Source organism: Cinclus cinclus, chromosome 4 (genome assembly GCF_963662255.1).
Source record: "Cinclus cinclus chromosome 4, bCinCin1.1, whole genome shotgun sequence".
NCBI lineage: Eukaryota > Metazoa > Chordata > Aves > Passeriformes > Cinclidae > Cinclus > Cinclus cinclus.
In genome coordinates, this window is record NC_085049.1 from 73,247,585 (window position 1) to 73,269,636 (window position 22,052).

Sequence of the window (22,052 nt, forward strand, 5' to 3'; positions counted from 1 at the left end):
CTAACAATCTAATGATCCCTTGTGACACCAATGGGCCTAAAAAGGGGCAGGGATGAATTGTGAAAGCAAGGGGCCCAATTAAAACCTGGTACAATTATGCCACCATGGAGGCCAAGAAACAAATGATTCATTGTGACATCAAGTGGCCTAAAAGGGCATGGGATGCATAGTGATACCACAGGGGTTAAGAGAAGCAAGGAACCATTGTGACCCAATGCAGGCTAACAATCTAATGATCCCTTGTGGCACCAGGGGGTATAAAAAGGGCCAGGGATGGATTGTTACAGCACGGGGACCAATAGAAGCAAGGATCTATTATGCCGCCATGCAGGCCAAGAATCAAAGAATTCATTGTGACGTCATGTGGCCTAAAAGGGCATGGGATGCATTGTGACAGCACAGGGGTTAAGAGAAGCAAGGAACCATTGTGACCCAATGGAGGCTGACAATCTAATGATCCCTTTTGACACCAATGCTCCTAAAAGGGGCAGGGATGTATTGTGAAAGCATGGGGCCCAATAGACACAAGGAACCATTATGACACCATGCAGGCCAAGAATCAAATGATTCATTGTGACATCAAGTGGCCTAAAAGGGCATGGGATGCATTGTGACACCACAGAGGTTAAGAGAAGCAAGGAACCATTGTGACCCAATGCAGGCTAACAATCTAATGATCCCTTGTGGCACCAGGGGATATAAAAAGGGCCAGGGATGGATTGTTACAGCACGGGGACCAATAGAAGCAAGGATCTATTATGCCACCATGGAGGCCAAGAATCAAATGATTCATTGTGACATCAAGTGGCCTAAAAGGGCATGGGATGCATTGTGACAGCACAGGGGTTAAGAGAAGCAAGGCACCATTGTGACCCAATGGAGGCTAATAATCCCAGGATCCCATTTGACACCAATGGGCCTAAAAGGGGCAGGGATGTATTGTGAAAGCATGGGGCCCAATTAAAACCTGGTACAATTACGCCACCATGGAGGCCAAGAAGCAAATGATTCATTGTGACATCAAGTGGCCTAAAAGGGCATGGGATGCATAGTGACACCACAGGGGTTAAGAGAAGCAAGGCACCATTGTGACCCAATGCAGGCTAACAATCTAAGAATCCCTTTTGACACCAGGGGACGCAAAAGGACCACGGATGAACTCTGACAGCATGGGGACCTATAGAAGCAAGGAACCATTATGACACCATGAAGGCCAAGAATCAAATGGTTCACTGTAAGACCAAGTGGCCTAAAAGGGCTTGGAATGCATTGTGACACCACAGAAGTTAAGAGAAGCAAGGAACCATTGTGACCCAATGCAGGCTAACAATCTAATGATCCCTTGTGACACCAATGGGCCTAAAAGGGTCAGGGATGTATTGTGAAAGCATGGGGCCCAATTAAAACCTGGTACAATTACGCCACCATGGAGGCCGAGAAGCAAATGATTCATTTTGACATCAAGTGGCCTAAAAGGGCATGGGATGCATAGTGACACCACAGAGGTTAAGAGAAGCAAGGCACCATTGTGACCCAATGCAGGCTAACAATCTAAGAATTCCTTTTGACACCGGGGGACGCAAAAGGTCCACGGATGAACTCTGACAGCATGGGGACCTATAGAAGCAAGGAACCATCATGACACCATGAAGGCCAAGAATCAAATGGTTCATTGTAAGACCAAGTGGCCTAAAAGGGCTTGGAATGCATTGTGACACCACAGAGGTTAAGAGAAGCAAGGAAACATTGTGACCCAATGCAGGCTAACAATCTGGTCCCTTGTGACACCAATGGGCCTAAAAGGGGCAGGGATGAATTGTGAAAGCATGGGGCCCAAGTATAACCTGGTACAATTATGCCACCATGGAGGCCAAGAATCAAATGATTCATTGTGACATCAAGTGGCCTAAAAGGGCATGGGATGCATTGTGACACCACAGGGGTTAAGAGAAGCAAGGATCCATTGTGACCCAATGGAGGTTAAAAATCCCAGGATCCCATTTGACACCAGGGGGCGTAAAAGGGCCAGGGATGAATTGTGAAGGCATGGGGCCCAATAGAAACAAGGAACCATTATGACACCATGGAGGCCAAGAATCAAAAGATTCATTGTGACATCAAGTGGCCTAAAAGGGCATGGGATGCATTGTGACACCACAGAGGTTAAGAGAAGCAAGGAACCATTGTGACCCAATGCAGGCTAACAATCTAATGATCCCTTGTGACACCAATGGGCCTAAAAGGGCCAGCGATTAATTGTTACAGCACGGGGACCAATAGAAGCAAGGATCTATTATGACACCATGGAGGCCAAGAATCAAATAATTCATTGTGACATAATGTGGCCTAAAGGCGCATGGGATGCATTGTGACAGCACAGGGGTTAAGAGAAGCAAGGATCCATTGTGACCCAATGGAGGCTAACAATCTAATGATCCCTTTTGACACCAATGGGCCTCAAAGGGGCAGGGATGCATTGTGAAAGCACGGGGACCAATTAAAACCTGGTACAATTACGCCACCATGGAGGCCAAGAATCAAATGATTAATTGTGACATCAAGTGCCCTAAAAGGGCATGGGATGCATTGTGACAGCACAGGGGTTAAGAGAAGCAAGGCACCATTGTGACCCAATGCAGGCTAGCAATCTAAGAATCCCTTTTGACACCAGGGGGCGCAAAAGGACCACGGATGAACTCTGACAGCATGGGGACCTATAGAAGCAAGGAACCATTATGAAACCATGAAGGCCAAGAATCAAATGGTTCATTGTAAGGCCAAGTGGCCTAAAAGGGCTTGGAATGCATTGTGACACCACAGAGGTTAAGAGAAGCAAGGAACCATTGTGACCCAATGCAGGCTAACAATCTAATGATCCCTTGTGACACCAATGGGCCTAAAGGGGGCAGGGATGTATTGTGAAAGCATGGGGCCCAAGTAAAACCTGGTACAATTATGCCACCATGGAGGCCAAGAATCAAATGATTCATTGTGACATCAAGTGGCCTAAAAGGGCATGGGATGCATTGTGACAGCACAGGGGTTAAGAGAAGCAAGGAACCATTGTGACCCAATGGAGGCTAACAATCTAAGAATCCCTTTTGACACCAGGGGGCGCAAAAGGACCACGGATGAACTCTGACAGCATGGGGACCTATAGAAGCAAGGAACCATTATGACACCATGAAGGCCAAGAATCAAATGGTTCATTGTAAGACCAAGTGGGCTAAAAGGGCTTGGAATGCATTGTGACACCACAGAGGTTACGAGAAGCAAGGAACCATTGTGACCCAATGCGGGCTAACAATCTAAGAATCCCTTATGACACCAGGGGGCGCAAAAGGACCACGGATGGACTCTGACAGCATGGTGACCTATAGAAGCAAGGATCTATTATGCCGCCATGAAGGCCAAGAATCAAATGGTTCATTGTAAGACCAAGTGGCCTAAATGGGCTTGGAATGCATTGTGACACCACAGAGGTTAAGAGAAGCAAGGAACCATTGTGACCCAATGCAGGCTAACAATCTAATGATCCCTTGTGACACCAATGGGCCTAAAAAGGGGCAGGGATGAATTGTGAAAGCAAGGGGCCCAATTAAAACCTGGTACAATTATGCCACCATGGAGGCCAAGAATCCAATAATTCATTGTGACGTCATGTGGCCTAAAAGGGCATGGGATGCATTGTGACAGCACAGGGGTTAAGAGTAGCAAGGATGCATTGTGACCCAATGCAGGCTAACAATCTAATGATCCCTTTTGACACCAATGCGCCTAAAAGGGGCAGGGATGTATTGTGAAAGCATGGGGCCCAATAGAAGCAAGGATCTGTAATGACACCATGGAGGCCAAGAATCAAATGATTCATTGTGACATCAAGTGGCCTAAAAGGGCATGGGATGCATTGTGACACCACAGAGGTTAAGAGAAGCAAGGAACCATTGTGACCCAATGCAGGCTAACAATCTAATGATCCCTTGTGGCACCAGGGGGTATAAAAAGGGCCAGGGATGGATTGTTACTGCACGGGGACCAATAGAAGCAAGGATCTATTATGCCACCATGGAGACCAAGAATCAAATGATTCATTGTGACATCATGCGGCCTAAAAGGGCATGGGATGCATTGTGACAGCACAGGGGTTAAGAGAAGCAAGGATCCATTGTGACCCAATGGAGGCTAATAATCCCAGGATCCCATTTGACACCAGGGGGCGTAAAAGGGCCAGGGATGAATTGTGACAGCATGGGGCCCAATAGAAACAAGGAACCATTATGACACCATGGAGGCCAAGAATCAAATGATTCATTGTGACATCAAGTGGCCTAAAAGGGCATGGGATGCATTGTGACACCACAGAGGTTAAGAGAAGCAAGGAACCATTGTGACCCAATGCAGGCTAACAATCTAATGATCCCTAGTGAAACCAATGGGCCTAAAAGGGCCAGGGATGAATTGTTACAGCACGGGGACCAATAGAAGCAAGGATCTATTATGCCGCCATGGAGGCCAAGAATCAAATAATTCATTGTGACATCATGTGGCCTAAAAGGGCATGGGATGCATTGTGACAGCACAGGGGTTAAGAGAAGCAAGGATCCATTGTGACCCAATGCAGGCTAACAATCTAATGATCCCTTGTGGCACCAGGGGATATAAAAAGGGCCAGGGATGGATTGTTACAGCACGGGGACCAATAGAAGCAAGGATCTATTATGCCACCATGGAGGCCAAGAATCAAATGATTCATTGTGACATCAAGTGGCCTAAAAGGGCATGGGATGCATTGTGACAGCACAGGGGTTAAGAGAAGCAAGGATCCATTGTGACCCAATGGAGGCTAACAATCTAATGATCCCATTTGACACCAATGGGCCTAAAAGGGGCAGGGATGTATTGTGAAAGCATGGGGCCCAATTAAAACCTGGTACAATTACGCCACCATGGAGGCCAAGAAGCAAATGATTCATTGTGACATCAAGTGGCCTAAAAGGGCATGGGATGCATAGTGACACCACAGAGGTTAAGAGAAGCAAGGCACCATTGTGACCCAATGCAGGCTAACAATCTAAGAATTCCTTTTGACACCGGGGGACGCAAAAGGACCACGGATGAACTCTGACAGCATGGGGACCTATAGAAGCAAGGAACCATCATGACACCATGAAGGCCAAGAATCAAATGGTTCACTGTAAGACCAAGTGGCCTAAAAGGGCTTGGAATGCATTGTGACACCACAGAAGTTAAGAGAAGCAAGGAACCATTGTGACCCAATGCAGGCTAACAATCTAATGATCCCTTGTGACACCAATGGGCCTAAAAGGGGCAGGGATGTATTGTGAAAGCATGGGGCCCAATTAAAACCTGGTACAATTACGCCACCATGGAGGCCGAGAAGCAAATGATTCATTTTGACATCAAGTGGCCTAAAAGGGCATGGGATGCATAGTGACACCACAGAGGTTAAGAGAAGCAAGGCACCATTGTGACCCAATGCAGGCTAACAATCTAAGAATTCCTTTTGACACCGGGGGACGCAAAAGGACCACGGATGAACTCTGACAGCATGGGGACCTATAGAAGCAAGGAACCATCATGACACCATGAAGGCCAAGAATCAAATGGTTCATTGTAAGACCAAGTGGCCTAAAAGGGCTTGGAATGCATTGTGACACCACAGAGGTTAAGAGAAGCAAGGAAACATTGTGACCCAATGCAGGCTAACAATCTGGTCCCTTGTGACACCAATGGGCCTAAAAGGGGCAGGGATGAATTGTGAAAGCATGGGGCCCAAGTATAACCTGGTACAATTATGCCACCATGGAGGCCAGGAATCAAATGATTCATTGTGACATCAAGTGGCCTAAAAGGGCATGGGATGCATTGTGACACCACAGGGGTTAAGAGAAGCAAGGATCCATTGTGACCCAATGGAGGTTAAAAATCCCAGGATCCCATTTGACACCAGGGGGCGTAAAAGGGCCAGGGATGAATTGTGAAGGCATGGGGCCCAATAGAAACAAGGAACCATTATGACACCATGGAGGCCAAGAATCAAAAGATTCATTGTGACATCAAGTGGCCTAAAAGGGCATGGGATGCATTGTGACACCACAGAGGTTAAGAGAAGCAAGGAACCATTGTGACCCAATGCAGGCTAACAATCTAATGATCCCTTGTGACACCAATGGGCCTAAAAGGGCCAGCGATGAATTGTTACAGCACGGGGACCAATAGAAGCAAGGATCTATTATGACACCATGGAGGCCAAGAATCAAATAATTCATTGTGACATCATGTGGCCTAAAGGCGCATGGGATGCATTGTGACAGCACAGGGGTTAAGAGAAGCAAGGATCCATTGTGACCCAATGGAGGCTAACAATCTAATGATCCCTTTTGACACCAATGGGCCTCAAAGGGGCAGGGATGCATTGTGAAAGCACGGGGACCAATTAAAACCTGGTACAATTACGCCACCATGGAGGCCAAGAATCAAATGATTAATTGTGACATCAAGTGCCCTAAAAGGGCATGGGATGCATTGTGACAGCACAGGGGTTAAGAGAAGCAAGGCACCATTGTGACCCAATGCAGGCTAACAATCTAAGAATCCCTTTTGACACCAGGGGGCGCAAAAGGACCACGGATGAACTCTGACAGCATGGGGACCTATAGAAGCAAGGAACCATTATGACACCATGAAGGCCAAGAATCAAATGGTTCATTGTAAGGCCAAGTGGCCTAAAAGGGCTTGGAATGCATTGTGACACCACAGAGGTTAAGAGAAGCAAGGAACCATTGTGACCCAATGCAGGCTAACAATCTAATGATCCCTTGTGACACCAATGGGCCTAAAGGGGGCAGGGATGTATTGTGAAAGCATGGGGCCCAAGTAAAACCTGGTACAATTATGCCACCATGGAGGCCAAGAATCAAATGATTCATTGTGACATCAAGTGGCCTAAAAGGGCATGGGATGCATTGTGACAGCACAGGGGTTAAGAGAAGCAAGGAACCATTGTGACCCAATGGAGGCTAACAATCTAAGAATCCCTTTTGACACCAGGGGGCGCAAAAGGACCACGGATGAACTCTGACAGCATGGGGACCTATAGAAGCAAGGAACCATTATGACACCATGAAGGCCAAGAATCAAATGGTTCATTGTAAGACAAAGTGGGCTAAAAGGGCTTGGAATGCATTGTGACACCACAGAGGTTACGAGAAGCAAGGAACCATTGTGACCCAATGCGGGCTAACAATCTAATGATCCCTTGTGGCACCAGGGGTTATAAAAAGGGCCAGGGATGGATTGTTACAGCACGGGGACCAATAGAAGCAAGGATCTATTATGCCACCGTGGAGGCCAAGAATCAAATGATTCATTGTGATATCATGTGGCCTAAAAGGGCATGGGATGCATTGTGACAGCACAGGGGTTAAGAGAAGCAAGGAACCATTGTGACCCAATGCAGGCTAACAATCTAAGAATCCCTTATGACACCAGGGGGCGCAAAAGGACCACGGATGGACTCTGACAGCATGGGGACCTATAGAAGCAAGGAACCATCATGACACCATGAAGGCCAAGAATCAAATGGTTCATTGTAAGACCAAGTGGCCTAAATGGGCTTGGAATGCATTGTGACACCACAGAGGTTAAGAGAAGCAAGGAACCATTGTGACCCAATGCAGGCTAACAATCTAATGATCCCTTGTGACACCAATGGGCCTAAAAAGGGGCAGGGATGAATTGTGAAAGCAAGGGGCCCAATTAAAACCTGGTACAATTATGCCACCATGGAGGCCAAGAAACAAATGATTCATTGTGACATCAAGTGGCCTAAAAGGGCATGGGATGCATAGTGATACCACAGGGGTTAAGAGAAGCAAGGAACCATTGTGACCCAATGCAGGCTAACAATCTAATGATCCCTTGTGGCACCAGGGGGTATAAAAAGGGCCAGGGATGGATTGTTACAGCACGGGGACCAATAGAAGCAAGGATCTATTATGCCGCCATGCAGGCCAAGAATCAAAGAATTCATTGTGACGTCATGTGGCCTAAAAGGGCATGGGATGCATTGTGACAGCACAGGGGTTAAGAGAAGCAAGGAACCATTGTGACCCAATGGAGGCTGACAATCTAATGATCCCTTTTGACACCAATGCTCCTAAAAGGGGCAGGGATGTATTGTGAAAGCATGGGGCCCAATAGACACAAGGAACCATTATGACACCATGCAGGCCAAGAATCAAATGATTCATTGTGACATCAAGTGGCCTAAAAGGGCATGGGATGCATTGTGACACCACAGAGGTTAAGAGAAGCAAGGAACCATTGTGACCCAATGCAGGCTAACAATCTAATGATCCCTTGTGGCACCAGGGGATATAAAAAGGGCCAGGGATGGATTGTTACAGCACGGGGACCAATAGAAGCAAGGATCTATTATGCCACCATGGAGGCCAAGAATCAAATGATTCATTGTGACATCAAGTGGCCTAAAAGGGCATGGGATGCATTGTGACAGCACAGGGGTTAAGAGAAGCAAGGCACCATTGTGACCCAATGGAGGCTAATAATCCCAGGATCCCATTTGACACCAATGGGCCTAAAAGGGGCAGGGATGTATTGTGAAAGCATGGGGCCCAATTAAAACCTGGTACAATTACGCCACCATGGAGGCCAAGAAGCAAATGATTCATTGTGACATCAAGTGGCCTAAAAGGGCATGGGATGCATAGTGACACCACAGGGGTTAAGAGAAGCAAGGCACCATTGTGACCCAATGCAGGCTAACAATCTAAGAATCCCTTTTGACACCAGGGGACGCAAAAGGACCACGGATGAACTCTGACAGCATGGGGACCTATAGAAGCAAGGAACCATTATGACACCATGAAGGCCAAGAATCAAATGGTTCACTGTAAGACCAAGTGGCCTAAAAGGGCTTGGAATGCATTGTGACACCACAGAAGTTAAGAGAAGCAAGGAACCATTGTGACCCAATGCAGGCTAACAATCTAATGATCCCTTGTGACACCAATGGGCCTAAAAGGGTCAGGGATGTATTGTGAAAGCATGGGGCCCAATTAAAACCTGGTACAATTACGCCACCATGGAGGCCGAGAAGCAAATGATTCATTTTGACATCAAGTGGCCTAAAAGGGCATGGGATGCATAGTGACACCACAGAGGTTAAGAGAAGCAAGGCACCATTGTGACCCAATGCAGGCTAACAATCTAAGAATTCCTTTTGACACCGGGGGACGCAAAAGGTCCACGGATGAACTCTGACAGCATGGGGACCTATAGAAGCAAGGAACCATCATGACACCATGAAGGCCAAGAATCAAATGGTTCATTGTAAGACCAAGTGGCCTAAAAGGGCTTGGAATGCATTGTGACACCACAGAGGTTAAGAGAAGCAAGGAAACATTGTGACCCAATGCAGGCTAACAATCTGGTCCCTTGTGACACCAATGGGCCTAAAAGGGGCAGGGATGAATTGTGAAAGCATGGGGCCCAAGTATAACCTGGTACAATTATGCCACCATGGAGGCCAAGAATCAAATGATTCATTGTGACATCAAGTGGCCTAAAAGGGCATGGGATGCATTGTGACAGCACAGGGGTTAAGAGAAGCAAGGATCCATTGTGACCCAATGGAGGTTAAAAATCCCAGGATCCCATTTGACACCAGGGGGCGTAAAAGGGCCAGGGATGAATTGTGAAGGCATGGGGCCCAATAGAAACAAGGAACCATTATGACACCATGGAGGCCAAGAATCAAAAGATTCATTGTGACATCAAGTGGCCTAAAAGGGCATGGGATGCATTGTGACACCACAGAGGTTAAGAGAAGCAAGGAACCATTGTGACCCAATGCAGGCTAACAATCTAATGATCCCTTGTGACACCAATGGGCCTAAAAGGGCCAGCGATTAATTGTTACAGCACGGGGACCAATAGAAGCAAGGATCTATTATGACACCATGGAGGCCAAGAATCAAATAATTCATTGTGACATAATGTGGCCTAAAGGCGCATGGGATGCATTGTGACAGCACAGGGGTTAAGAGAAGCAAGGATCCATTGTGACCCAATGGAGGCTAACAATCTAATGATCCCTTTTGACACCAATGGGCCTCAAAGGGGCAGGGATGCATTGTGAAAGCACGGGGACCAATTAAAACCTGGTACAATTACGCCACCATGGAGGCCAAGAATCAAATGATTAATTGTGACATCAAGTGCCCTAAAAGGGCATGGGATGCATTGTGACAGCACAGGGGTTAAGAGAAGCAAGGCACCATTGTGACCCAATGCAGGCTAGCAATCTAAGAATCCCTTTTGACACCAGGGGGCGCAAAAGGACCACGGATGAACTCTGACAGCATGGGGACCTATAGAAGCAAGGAACCATTATGAAACCATGAAGGCCAAGAATCAAATGGTTCATTGTAAGGCCAAGTGGCCTAAAAGGGCTTGGAATGCATTGTGACACCACAGAGGTTAAGAGAAGCAAGGAACCATTGTGACCCAATGCAGGCTAACAATCTAATGATCCCTTGTGACACCAATGGGCCTAAAGGGGGCAGGGATGTATTGTGAAAGCATGGGGCCCAAGTAAAACCTGGTACAATTATGCCACCATGGAGGCCAAGAATCAAATGATTCATTGTGACATCAAGTGGCCTAAAAGGGCATGGGATGCATTGTGACAGCACAGGGGTTAAGAGAAGCAAGGAACCATTGTGACCCAATGGAGGCTAACAATCTAAGAATCCCTTTTGACACCAGGGGGCGCAAAAGGACCACGGATGAACTCTGACAGCATGGGGACCTATAGAAGCAAGGAACCATTATGACACCATGAAGGCCAAGAATCAAATGGTTCATTGTAAGACCAAGTGGGCTAAAAGGGCTTGGAATGCATTGTGACACCACAGAGGTTACGAGAAGCAAGGAACCATTGTGACCCAATGCGGGCTAACAATCTAAGAATCCCTTATGACACCAGGGGGCGCAAAAGGACCACGGATGGACTCTGACAGCATGGTGACCTATAGAAGCAAGGATCTATTATGCCGCCATGAAGGCCAAGAATCAAATGGTTCATTGTAAGACCAAGTGGCCTAAATGGGCTTGGAATGCATTGTGACACCACAGAGGTTAAGAGAAGCAAGGAACCATTGTGACCCAATGCAGGCTAACAATCTAATGATCCCTTGTGACACCAATGGGCCTAAAAAGGGGCAGGGATGAATTGTGAAAGCAAGGGGCCCAATTAAAACCTGGTACAATTATGCCACCATGGAGGCCAAGAATCCAATAATTCATTGTGACGTCATGTGGCCTAAAAGGGCATGGGATGCATTGTGACAGCACAGGGGTTAAGAGTAGCAAGGATGCATTGTGACCCAATGCAGGCTAACAATCTAATGATCCCTTTTGACACCAATGCGCCTAAAAGGGGCAGGGATGTATTGTGAAAGCATGGGGCCCAATAGAAGCAAGGATCTGTAATGACACCATGGAGGCCAAGAATCAAATGATTCATTGTGACATCAAGTGGCCTAAAAGGGCATGGGATGCATTGTGACACCACAGAGGTTAAGAGAAGCAAGGAACCATTGTGACCCAATGCAGGCTAACAATCTAATGATCCCTTGTGGCACCAGGGGGTATAAAAAGGGCCAGGGATGGATTGTTACTGCACGGGGACCAATAGAAGCAAGGATCTATTATGCCACCATGGAGACCAAGAATCAAATGATTCATTGTGACATCATGCGGCCTAAAAGGGCATGGGATGCATTGTGACAGCACAGGGGTTAAGAGAAGCAAGGATCCATTGTGACCCAATGGAGGCTAATAATCCCAGGATCCCATTTGACACCAGGGGGCGTAAAAGGGCCAGGGATGAATTGTGACAGCATGGGGCCCAATAGAAACAAGGAACCATTATGACACCATGGAGGCCAAGAATCAAATGATTCATTGTGACATCAAGTGGCCTAAAAGGGCATGGGATGCATTGTGACACCACAGAGGTTAAGAGAAGCAAGGAACCATTGTGACCCAATGCAGGCTAACAATCTAATGATCCCTAGTGAAACCAATGGGCCTAAAAGGGCCAGGGATGAATTGTTACAGCACGGGGACCAATAGAAGCAAGGATCTATTATGCCGCCATGGAGGCCAAGAATCAAATAATTCATTGTGACATCATGTGGCCTAAAAGGGCATGGGATGCATTGTGACAGCACAGGGGTTAAGAGAAGCAAGGATCCATTGTGACCCAATGCAGGCTAACAATCTAATGATCCCTTGTGGCACCAGGGGATATAAAAAGGGCCAGGGATGGATTGTTACTGCACGGGGACCAATAGAAGCAAGGATCTATTATGCCACCATGGAGGCCAAGAATCAAATGATTCATTGTGACATCAAGTGGCCTAAAAGGGCATGGGATGCATTGTGACAGCACAGGGGTTAAGAGAAGCAAGGATCCATTGTGACCCAATGGAGGCTAACAATCTAATGATCCCATTTGACACCAATGGGCCTAAAAGGGGCAGGGATGTATTGTGAAAGCATGGGGCCCAATTAAAACCTGGTACAATTACGCCACCATGGAGGCCAAGAAGCAAATGATTCATTGTGACATCAAGTGGCCTAAAAGGGCATGGGATGCATAGTGACACCACAGAGGTTAAGAGAAGCAAGGCACCATTGTGACCCAATGCAGGCTAACAATCTAAGAATTCCTTTTGACACCGGGGGACGCAAAAGGACCACGGATGAACTCTGACAGCATGGGGACCTATAGAAGCAAGGAACCATCATGACACCATGAAGGCCAAGAATCAAATGGTTCACTGTAAGACCAAGTGGCCTAAAAGGGCTTGGAATGCATTGTGACACCACAGAAGTTAAGAGAAGCAAGGAACCATTGTGACCCAATGCAGGCTAACAATCTAATGATCCCTTGTGACACCAATGGGCCTAAAAGGGGCAGGGATGTATTGTGAAAGCATGGGGCCCAATTAAAACCTGGTACAATTACGCCACCATGGAGGCCGAGAAGCAAATGATTCATTTTGACATCAAGTGGCCTAAAAGGGCATGGGATGCATAGTGACACCACAGAGGTTAAGAGAAGCAAGGCACCATTGTGACCCAATGCAGGCTAACAATCTAAGAATTCCTTTTGACACCGGGGGACGCAAAAGGACCACGGATGAACTCTGACAGCATGGGGACCTATAGAAGCAAGGAACCATCATGACACCATGAAGGCCAAGAATCAAATGGTTCATTGTAAGACCAAGTGGCCTAAAAGGGCTTGGAATGCATTGTGACACCACAGAGGTTAAGAGAAGCAAGGAAACATTGTGACCCAATGCAGGCTAACAATCTGGTCCCTTGTGACACCAATGGGCCTAAAAGGGGCAGGGATGAATTGTGAAAGCATGGGGCCCAAGTATAACCTGGTACAATTATGCCACCATGGAGGCCAGGAATCAAATGATTCATTGTGACATCAAGTGGCCTAAAAGGGCATGGGATGCATTGTGACACCACAGGGGTTAAGAGAAGCAAGGATCCATTGTGACCCAATGGAGGTTAAAAATCCCAGGATCCCATTTGACACCAGGGGGCGTAAAAGGGCCAGGGATGAATTGTGAAGGCATGGGGCCCAATAGAAACAAGGAACCATTATGACACCATGGAGGCCAAGAATCAAAAGATTCATTGTGACATCAAGTGGCCTAAAAGGGCATGGGATGCATTGTGACACCACAGAGGTTAAGAGAAGCAAGGAACCATTGTGACCCAATGCAGGCTAACAATCTAATGATCCCTTGTGACACCAATGGGCCTAAAAGGGCCAGCGATGAATTGTTACAGCACGGGGACCAATAGAAGCAAGGATCTATTATGACACCATGGAGGCCAAGAATCAAATAATTCATTGTGACATCATGTGGCCTAAAGGCGCATGGGATGCATTGTGACAGCACAGGGGTTAAGAGAAGCAAGGATCCATTGTGACCCAATGGAGGCTAACAATCTAATGATCCCTTTTGACACCAATGGGCCTCAAAGGGGCAGGGATGCATTGTGAAAGCACGGGGACCAATTAAAACCTGGTACAATTACGCCACCATGGAGGCCAAGAATCAAATGATTAATTGTGACATCAAGTGCCCTAAAAGGGCATGGGATGCATTGTGACAGCACAGGGGTTAAGAGAAGCAAGGCACCATTGTGACCCAATGCAGGCTAACAATCTAAGAATCCCTTTTGACACCAGGGGGCGCAAAAGGACCACGGATGAACTCTGACAGCATGGGGACCTATAGAAGCAAGGAACCATTATGACACCATGAAGGCCAAGAATCAAATGGTTCATTGTAAGGCCAAGTGGCCTAAAAGGGCTTGGAATGCATTGTGACACCACAGAGGTTAAGAGAAGCAAGGAACCATTGTGACCCAATGCAGGCTAACAATCTAATGATCCCTTGTGACACCAATGGGCCTAAAGGGGGCAGGGATGTATTGTGAAAGCATGGGGCCCAAGTAAAACCTGGTACAATTATGCCACCATGGAGGCCAAGAATCAAATGATTCATTGTGACATCAAGTGGCCTAAAAGGGCATGGGATGCATTGTGACAGCACAGGGGTTAAGAGAAGCAAGGAACCATTGTGACCCAATGGAGGCTAACAATCTAAGAATCCCTTTTGACACCAGGGGGCGCAAAAGGACCACGGATGAACTCTGACAGCATGGGGACCTATAGAAGCAAGGAACCATTATGACACCATGAAGGCCAAGAATCAAATGGTTCACTGTAAGACCAAGTGGCCTAAAAGGGCTTGGAATGCATTGTGACACCACAGAAGTTAAGAGAAGCAAGGAACCATTGTGACCCAATGCAGGCTAACAATCTAATGATCCCTTGTGACACCAATGGGCCTAAAAGGGTCAGGGATGTATTGTGAAAGCATGGGGCCCAATTAAAACCTGGTACAATTACGCCACCATGGAGGCCGAGAAGCAAATGATTCATTTTGACATCAAGTGGCCTAAAAGGGCATGGGATGCATAGTGACACCACAGAGGTTAAGAGAAGCAAGGCACCATTGTGACCCAATGCAGGCTAACAATCTAAGAATTCCTTTTGACACCGGGGGACGCAAAAGGACCACGGATGAACTCTGACAGCATGGGGACCTATAGAAGCAAGGAACCATCATGACACCATGAAGGCCAAGAATCAAATGGTTCATTTTAAGACCAAGTGGCCTAAAAGGGCTTGGAATGCATTGTGACACCACAGAGGTTAAGAGAAGCAAGGAAACATTGTGACCCAATGCAGGCTAACAATCTGGTCCCTTGTGACACCAATGGGCCTAAAAGGGGCAGGGATGAATTGTGAAAGCATGGGGCCCAAGTATAACCTGGTACAATTATGCCACCATGGAGGCCAAGAATCAAATGATTCATTGTGACATCAAGTGGCCTAAAAGGGCATGGGATGCATTGTGACAGCACAGGGGTTAAGAGAAGCAAGGATCCATTGTGACCCAATGGAGGTTAAAAATCCCAGGATCCCATTTGACACCAGGGGGCGTAAAAGGGCCAGGGATGAATTGTGAAGGCATGGGGCCCAATAGAAACAAGGAACCATTATGACACCATGGAGGCCAAGAATCAAAAGATTCATTGTGACATCAAGTGGCCTAAAAGGGCATGGGATGCATTGTGACACCACAGAGGTTAAGAGAAGCAAGGAACCATTGTGACCCAATGCAGGCTAACAATCTAATGATCCCTTGTGACACCAATGGGCCTAAAAGGGCCAGCGATGAATTGTTACAGCACGGGGACCAATAGAAGCAAGGATCTATTATGACACCATGGAGGCCAAGAATCAAATAATTCATTGTGACATCATGTGGCCTAAAGGCGCATGGGATGCATTGTGACAGCACAGGGGTTAAGAGAAGCAAGGATCCATTGTGACCCAATGGAGGCTAACAATCTAATGATCCCTTTTGACACCAATGGGCCTCAAAGGGGCAGGGATGCATTGTGAAAGCACGGGGACCAATTAAAACCTGGTACAATTACGCCACCATGGAGGCCAAGAATCAAATGATTAATTGTGACATCAAGTGCCCTAAAAGGGCATGGGATGCATTGTGACAGCACAGGGGTTAAGAGAAGCAAGGCACCATTGTGACCCAATGCAGGCTAACAATCTAAGAATCCCTTTTGACACCAGGGGGCGCAAAAGGACCACGGATGAACTCTGACAGCATGGGGACCTATAGAAGCAAGGAACCATTATGACACCATGAAGGCCAAGAATCAAATGGTTCATTGTAAGGCCAAGTGGCCTAAAAGGGCTTGGAATGCATTGTGACACCACAGAGGTTAAGAGAAGCAAGGAACCATTGTGACCCAATGCAGGCTAACAATCTAATGATCCCTTGTGACACCAATGGGCCTAAAGGGGGCAGGGATGTATTGTGAAAGCATGGGGCCCAAGTAAAACCTGGTACAATTATGCCACCATGGAGGCCAAGAATCAAATGATTCATTGTGACATCAAGTGGCCTAAAAGGGCATGGGATGCATTGTGACACCACAGGGGTTAAGAGAAGCAAGGATCCATTGTGACCCAATGGAGGTTAAAAATCCCAGGATCCCATTTGACACCAGGGGGCGTAAAAGGGCCAGGGATGAATTGTGAAGGCATGGGGCCCAATAGAAACAAGGAACCATTATGACACCATGGAGGCCAAGAATCAAAAGATTCATTGTGACATCAAGTGGCCTAAAAGGGCATGGGATGCATTGTGACACCACAGAGGTTAAGAGAAGCAAGGAACCATTGTGACCCAATGCAGGCTAACAATCTAATGATCCCTTGTGACACCAATGGGCCTAAAAGGGCCAGCGATTAATTGTTACAGCACGGGGACCAATAGAAGCAAGGATCTATTATGACACCATGGAGGCCAAGAATCAAATAATTCATTGTGACATAATGTGGCCTAAAGGCGCATGGGATGCATTGTGACAGCACAGGGGTTAAGAGAAGCAAGGATCCATTGTGACCCAATGGAGGCTAACAATCTAATGATCCCTTTTGACACCAATGGGCCTCAAAGGGGCAGGGATGCATTGTGAAAGCACGGGGACCAATTAAAACCTGGTACAATTACGCCACCATGGAGGCCAAGAATCAAATGATTAATTGTGACATCAAGTGCCCTAAAAGGGCATGGGATGCATTGTGACAGCACAGGGGTTAAGAGAAGCAAGGCACCATTGTGACCCAATGCAGGCTAGCAATCTAAGAATCCCTTTTGACACCAGGGGGCGCAAAAGGACCACGGATGAACTCTGACAGCATGGGGACCTATAGAAGCAAGGAACCATTATGAAACCATGAAGGCCAAGAATCAAATGGTTCATTGTAAGGCCAAGTGGCCTAAAAGGGCTTGGAATGCATTGTGACACCACAGAGGTTAAGAGAAGCAAGGAACCATTGTGACCCAATGCAGGCTAACAATCTAATGATCCCTTGTGACACCAATGGGCCTAAAGGGGGCAGGGATGTATTGTGAAAGCATGGGGCCCAAGTAAAACCTGGTACAATTATGCCACCATGGAGGCCAAGAATCAAATGATTCATTGTGACATCAAGTGGCCTAAAAGGGCATGGGATGCATTGTGACAGCACAGGGGTTAAGAGAAGCAAGGAACCATTGTGACCCAATGGAGGCTAACAATCTAAGAATCCCTTTTGACACCAGGGGGCGCAAAAGGACCACGGATGAACTCTGACAGCATGGGGACCTATAGAAGCAAGGAACCATTATGACACCATGAAGGCCAAGAATCAAATGGTTCATTGTAAGACCAAGTGGGCTAAAAGGGCTTGGAATGCATTGTGACACCACAGAGGTTACGAGAAGCAAGGAACCATTGTGACCCAATGCGGGCTAACAATCTAAGAATCCCTTATGACACCAGGGGGCGCAAAAGGACCACGGATGGACTCTGACAGCATGGTGACCTATAGAAGCAAGGATCTATTATGCCGCCATGAAGGCCAAGAATCAAATGGTTCATTGTAAGACCAAGTGGCCTAAATGGGCTTGGAATGCATTGTGACACCACAGAGGTTAAGAGAAGCAAGGAACCATTGTGACCCAATGCAGGCTAACAATCTAATGATCCCTTGTGACACCAATGGGCCTAAAAAGGGGCAGGGATGAATTGTGAAAGCAAGGGGCCCAATTAAAACCTGGTACAATTATGCCACCATGGAGGCCAAGAATCCAATAATTCATTGTGACGTCATGTGGCCTAAAAGGGCATGGGATGCATTGTGACAGCACAGGGGTTAAGAGTAGCAAGGATGCATTGTGACCCAATGCAGGCTAACAATCTAATGATCCCTTTTGACACCAATGCGCCTAAAAGGGGCAGGGATGTATTGTGAAAGCATGGGGCCCAATAGAAGCAAGGATCTGTAATGACACCATGGAGGCCAAGAATCAAATGATTCATTGTGACATCAAGTGGCCTAAAAGGGCATGGGATGCATTGTGACACCACAGAGGTTAAGAGAAGCAAGGAACCATTGTGACCCAATGCAGGCTAACAATCTAATGATCCCTTGTGGCACCAGGGGGTATAAAAAGGGCCAGGGATGGATTGTTACTGCACGGGGACCAATAGAAGCAAGGATCTATTATGCCACCATGGAGACCAAGAATCAAATGATTCATTGTGACATCATGCGGCCTAAAAGGGCATGGGATGCATTGTGACAGCACAGGGGTTAAGAGAAGCAAGGATCCATTGTGACCCAATGGAGGCTAATAATCCCAGGATCCCATTTGACACCAGGGGGCGTAAAAGGGCCAGGGATGAATTGTGACAGCATGGGGCCCAATAGAAACAAGGAACCATTATGACACCATGGAGGCCAAGAATCAAATGATTCATTGTGACATCAAGTGGCCTAAAAGGGCATGGGATGCATTGTGACACCACAGAGGTTAAGAGAAGCAAGGAACCATTGTGACCCAATGCAGGCTAACAATCTAATGATCCCTAGTGAAACCAATGGGCCTAAAAGGGCCAGGGATGAATTGTTACAGCACGGGGACCAATAGAAGCAAGGATCTATTATGCCGCCATGGAGGCCAAGAATCAAATAATTCATTGTGACATCATGTGGCCTAAAAGGGCATGGGATGCATTGTGACAGCACAGGGGTTAAGAGAAGCAAGGATCCATTGTGACCCAATGCAGGCTAACAATCTAATGATCCCTTGTGGCACCAGGGGATATAAAAAGGGCCAGGGATGGATTGTTACTGCACGGGGACCAATAGAAGCAAGGATCTATTATGCCACCATGGAGGCCAAGAATCAAATGATTCATTGTGACATCAAGTGGCCTAAAAGGGCATGGGATGCATTGTGACAGCACAGGGGTTAAGAGAAGCAAGGATCCATTGTGACCCAATGGAGGCTAACAATCTAATGATCCCATTTGACACCAATGGGCCTAAAAGGGGCAGGGATGTATTGTGAAAGCATGGGGCCCAATTAAAACCTGGTACAATTACGCCACCATGGAGGCCAAGAAGCAAATGATTCATTGTGACATCAAGTGGCCTAAAAGGGCATGGGATGCATAGTGACACCACAGAGGTTAAGAGAAGCAAGGCACCATTGTGACCCAATGCAGGCTAACAATCTAAGAATTCCTTTTGACACCGGGGGACGCAAAAGGACCACGGATGAACTCTGACAGCATGGGGACCTATAGAAGCAAGGAACCATCATGACACCATGAAGGCCAAGAATCAAATGGTTCACTGTAAGACCAAGTGGCCTAAAAGGGCTTGGAATGCATTGTGACACCACAGAAGTTAAGAGAAGCAAGGAACCATTGTGACCCAATGCAGGCTAACAATCTAATGATCCCTTGTGACACCAATGGGCCTAAAAGGGGCAGGGATGTATTGTGAAAGCATGGGGCCCAATTAAAACCTGGTACAATTACGCCACCATGGAGGCCGAGAAGCAAATGATTCATTTTGACATCAAGTGGCCTAAAAGGGCATGGGATGCATAGTGACACCACAGAGGTTAAGAGAAGCAAGGCACCATTGTGACCCAATGCAGGCTAACAATCTAAGAATTCCTTTTGACACCGGGGGACGCAAAAGGACCACGGATGAACTCTGACAGCATGGGGACCTATAGAAGCAAGGAACCATCATGACACCATGAAGGCCAAGAATCAAATGGTTCATTGTAAGACCAAGTGGCCTAAAAGGGCTTGGAATGCATTGTGACACCACAGAGGTTAAGAGAAGCAAGGAAACATTGTGACCCAATGCAGGCTAACAATCTGGTCCCTTGTGACACCAATGGGCCTAAAAGGGGCAGGGATGAATTGTGAAAGCATGGGGCCCAAGTATAACCTGGTACAATTATGCCACCATGGAGGCCAGGAATCAAATGATTCATTGTGACATCAAGTGGCCTAAAAGGGCATGGGATGCATTGTGACACCACAGGGGTTAAGAGAAGCAAGGATCCATTGTGACCCAATGGAGGTTAAAAATCCCAGGATCCCATTTGACACCAGGGGGCGTAAAAGGGCCAGGGATGAATTGTGAAGGCATGGGGCCCAATAGAAACAAGGAACCATTATGACACCATGGAGGCCAAGAATCAAAAGATTCATTGTGACATCAAGTGGCCTAAAAGGGCATGGGATGCATTGTGACACCACAGAGGTTAAGAGAAGCAAGGAACCATTGTGACCCAATGCAGGCTAACAATCTAATGATCCCTTGTGACACCAATGGGCCTAAAAGGGCCAGCGATGAATTGTTACAGCACGGGGACCAATAGAAGCAAGGATCTATTATGACACCATGGAGGCCAAGAATCAAATAATTCATTGTGACATCATGTGGCCTAAAGGCGCATGGGATGCATTGTGACAGCACAGGGGTTAAGAGAAGCAAGGATCCATTGTGACCCAATGGAGGCTAACAATCTAATGATCCCTTTTGACACCAATGGGCCTCAAAGGGGCAGGGATGCATTGTGAAAGCACGGGGACCAATTAAAACCTGGTACAATTACGCCACCATGGAGGCCAAGAATCAAATGATTAATTGTGACATCAAGTGCCCTAAAAGGGCATGGGATGCATTGTGACAGCACAGGGGTTAAGAGAAGCAAGGCACCATTGTGACCCAATGCAGGCTAACAATCTAAGAATCCCTTTTGACACCAGGGGGCGCAAAAGGACCACGGATGAACTCTGACAGCATGGGGACCTATAGAAGCAAGGAACCATTATGACACCATGAAGGCCAAGAATCAAATGGTTCATTGTAAGGCCAAGTGGCCTAAAAGGGCTTGGAATGCATTGTGACACCACAGAGGTTAAGAGAAGCAAGGAACCATTGTGACCCAATGCAGGCTAACAATCTAATGATCCCTTGTGACACCAATGGGCCTAAAGGGGGCAGGGATGTATTGTGAAAGCATGGGGCCCAAGTAAAACCTGGTACAATTATGCCACCATGGAGGCCAAGAATCAAATGATTCATTGTGACATCAAGTGGCCTAAAAGGGCATGGGATGCATTGTGACAGCACAGGGGTTAAGAGAAGCAAGGAACCATTGTGACCCAATGGAGGCTAACAATCTAAGAATCCCTTTTGACACCAGGGGGCGCAAAAGGACCACGGATGAACTCTGACAGCATGGGGACCTATAGAAGCAAGGAACCATTATGACACCATGAAGGCCAAGAATCAAATGGTTCACTGTAAGACCAAGTGGCCTAAAAGGGCTTGGAATGCATTGTGACACCACAGAAGTTAAGAGAAGCAAGGAACCATTGTGACCCAATGCAGGCTAACAATCTAATGATCCCTTGTGACACCAATGGGCCTAAAAGGGTCAGGGATG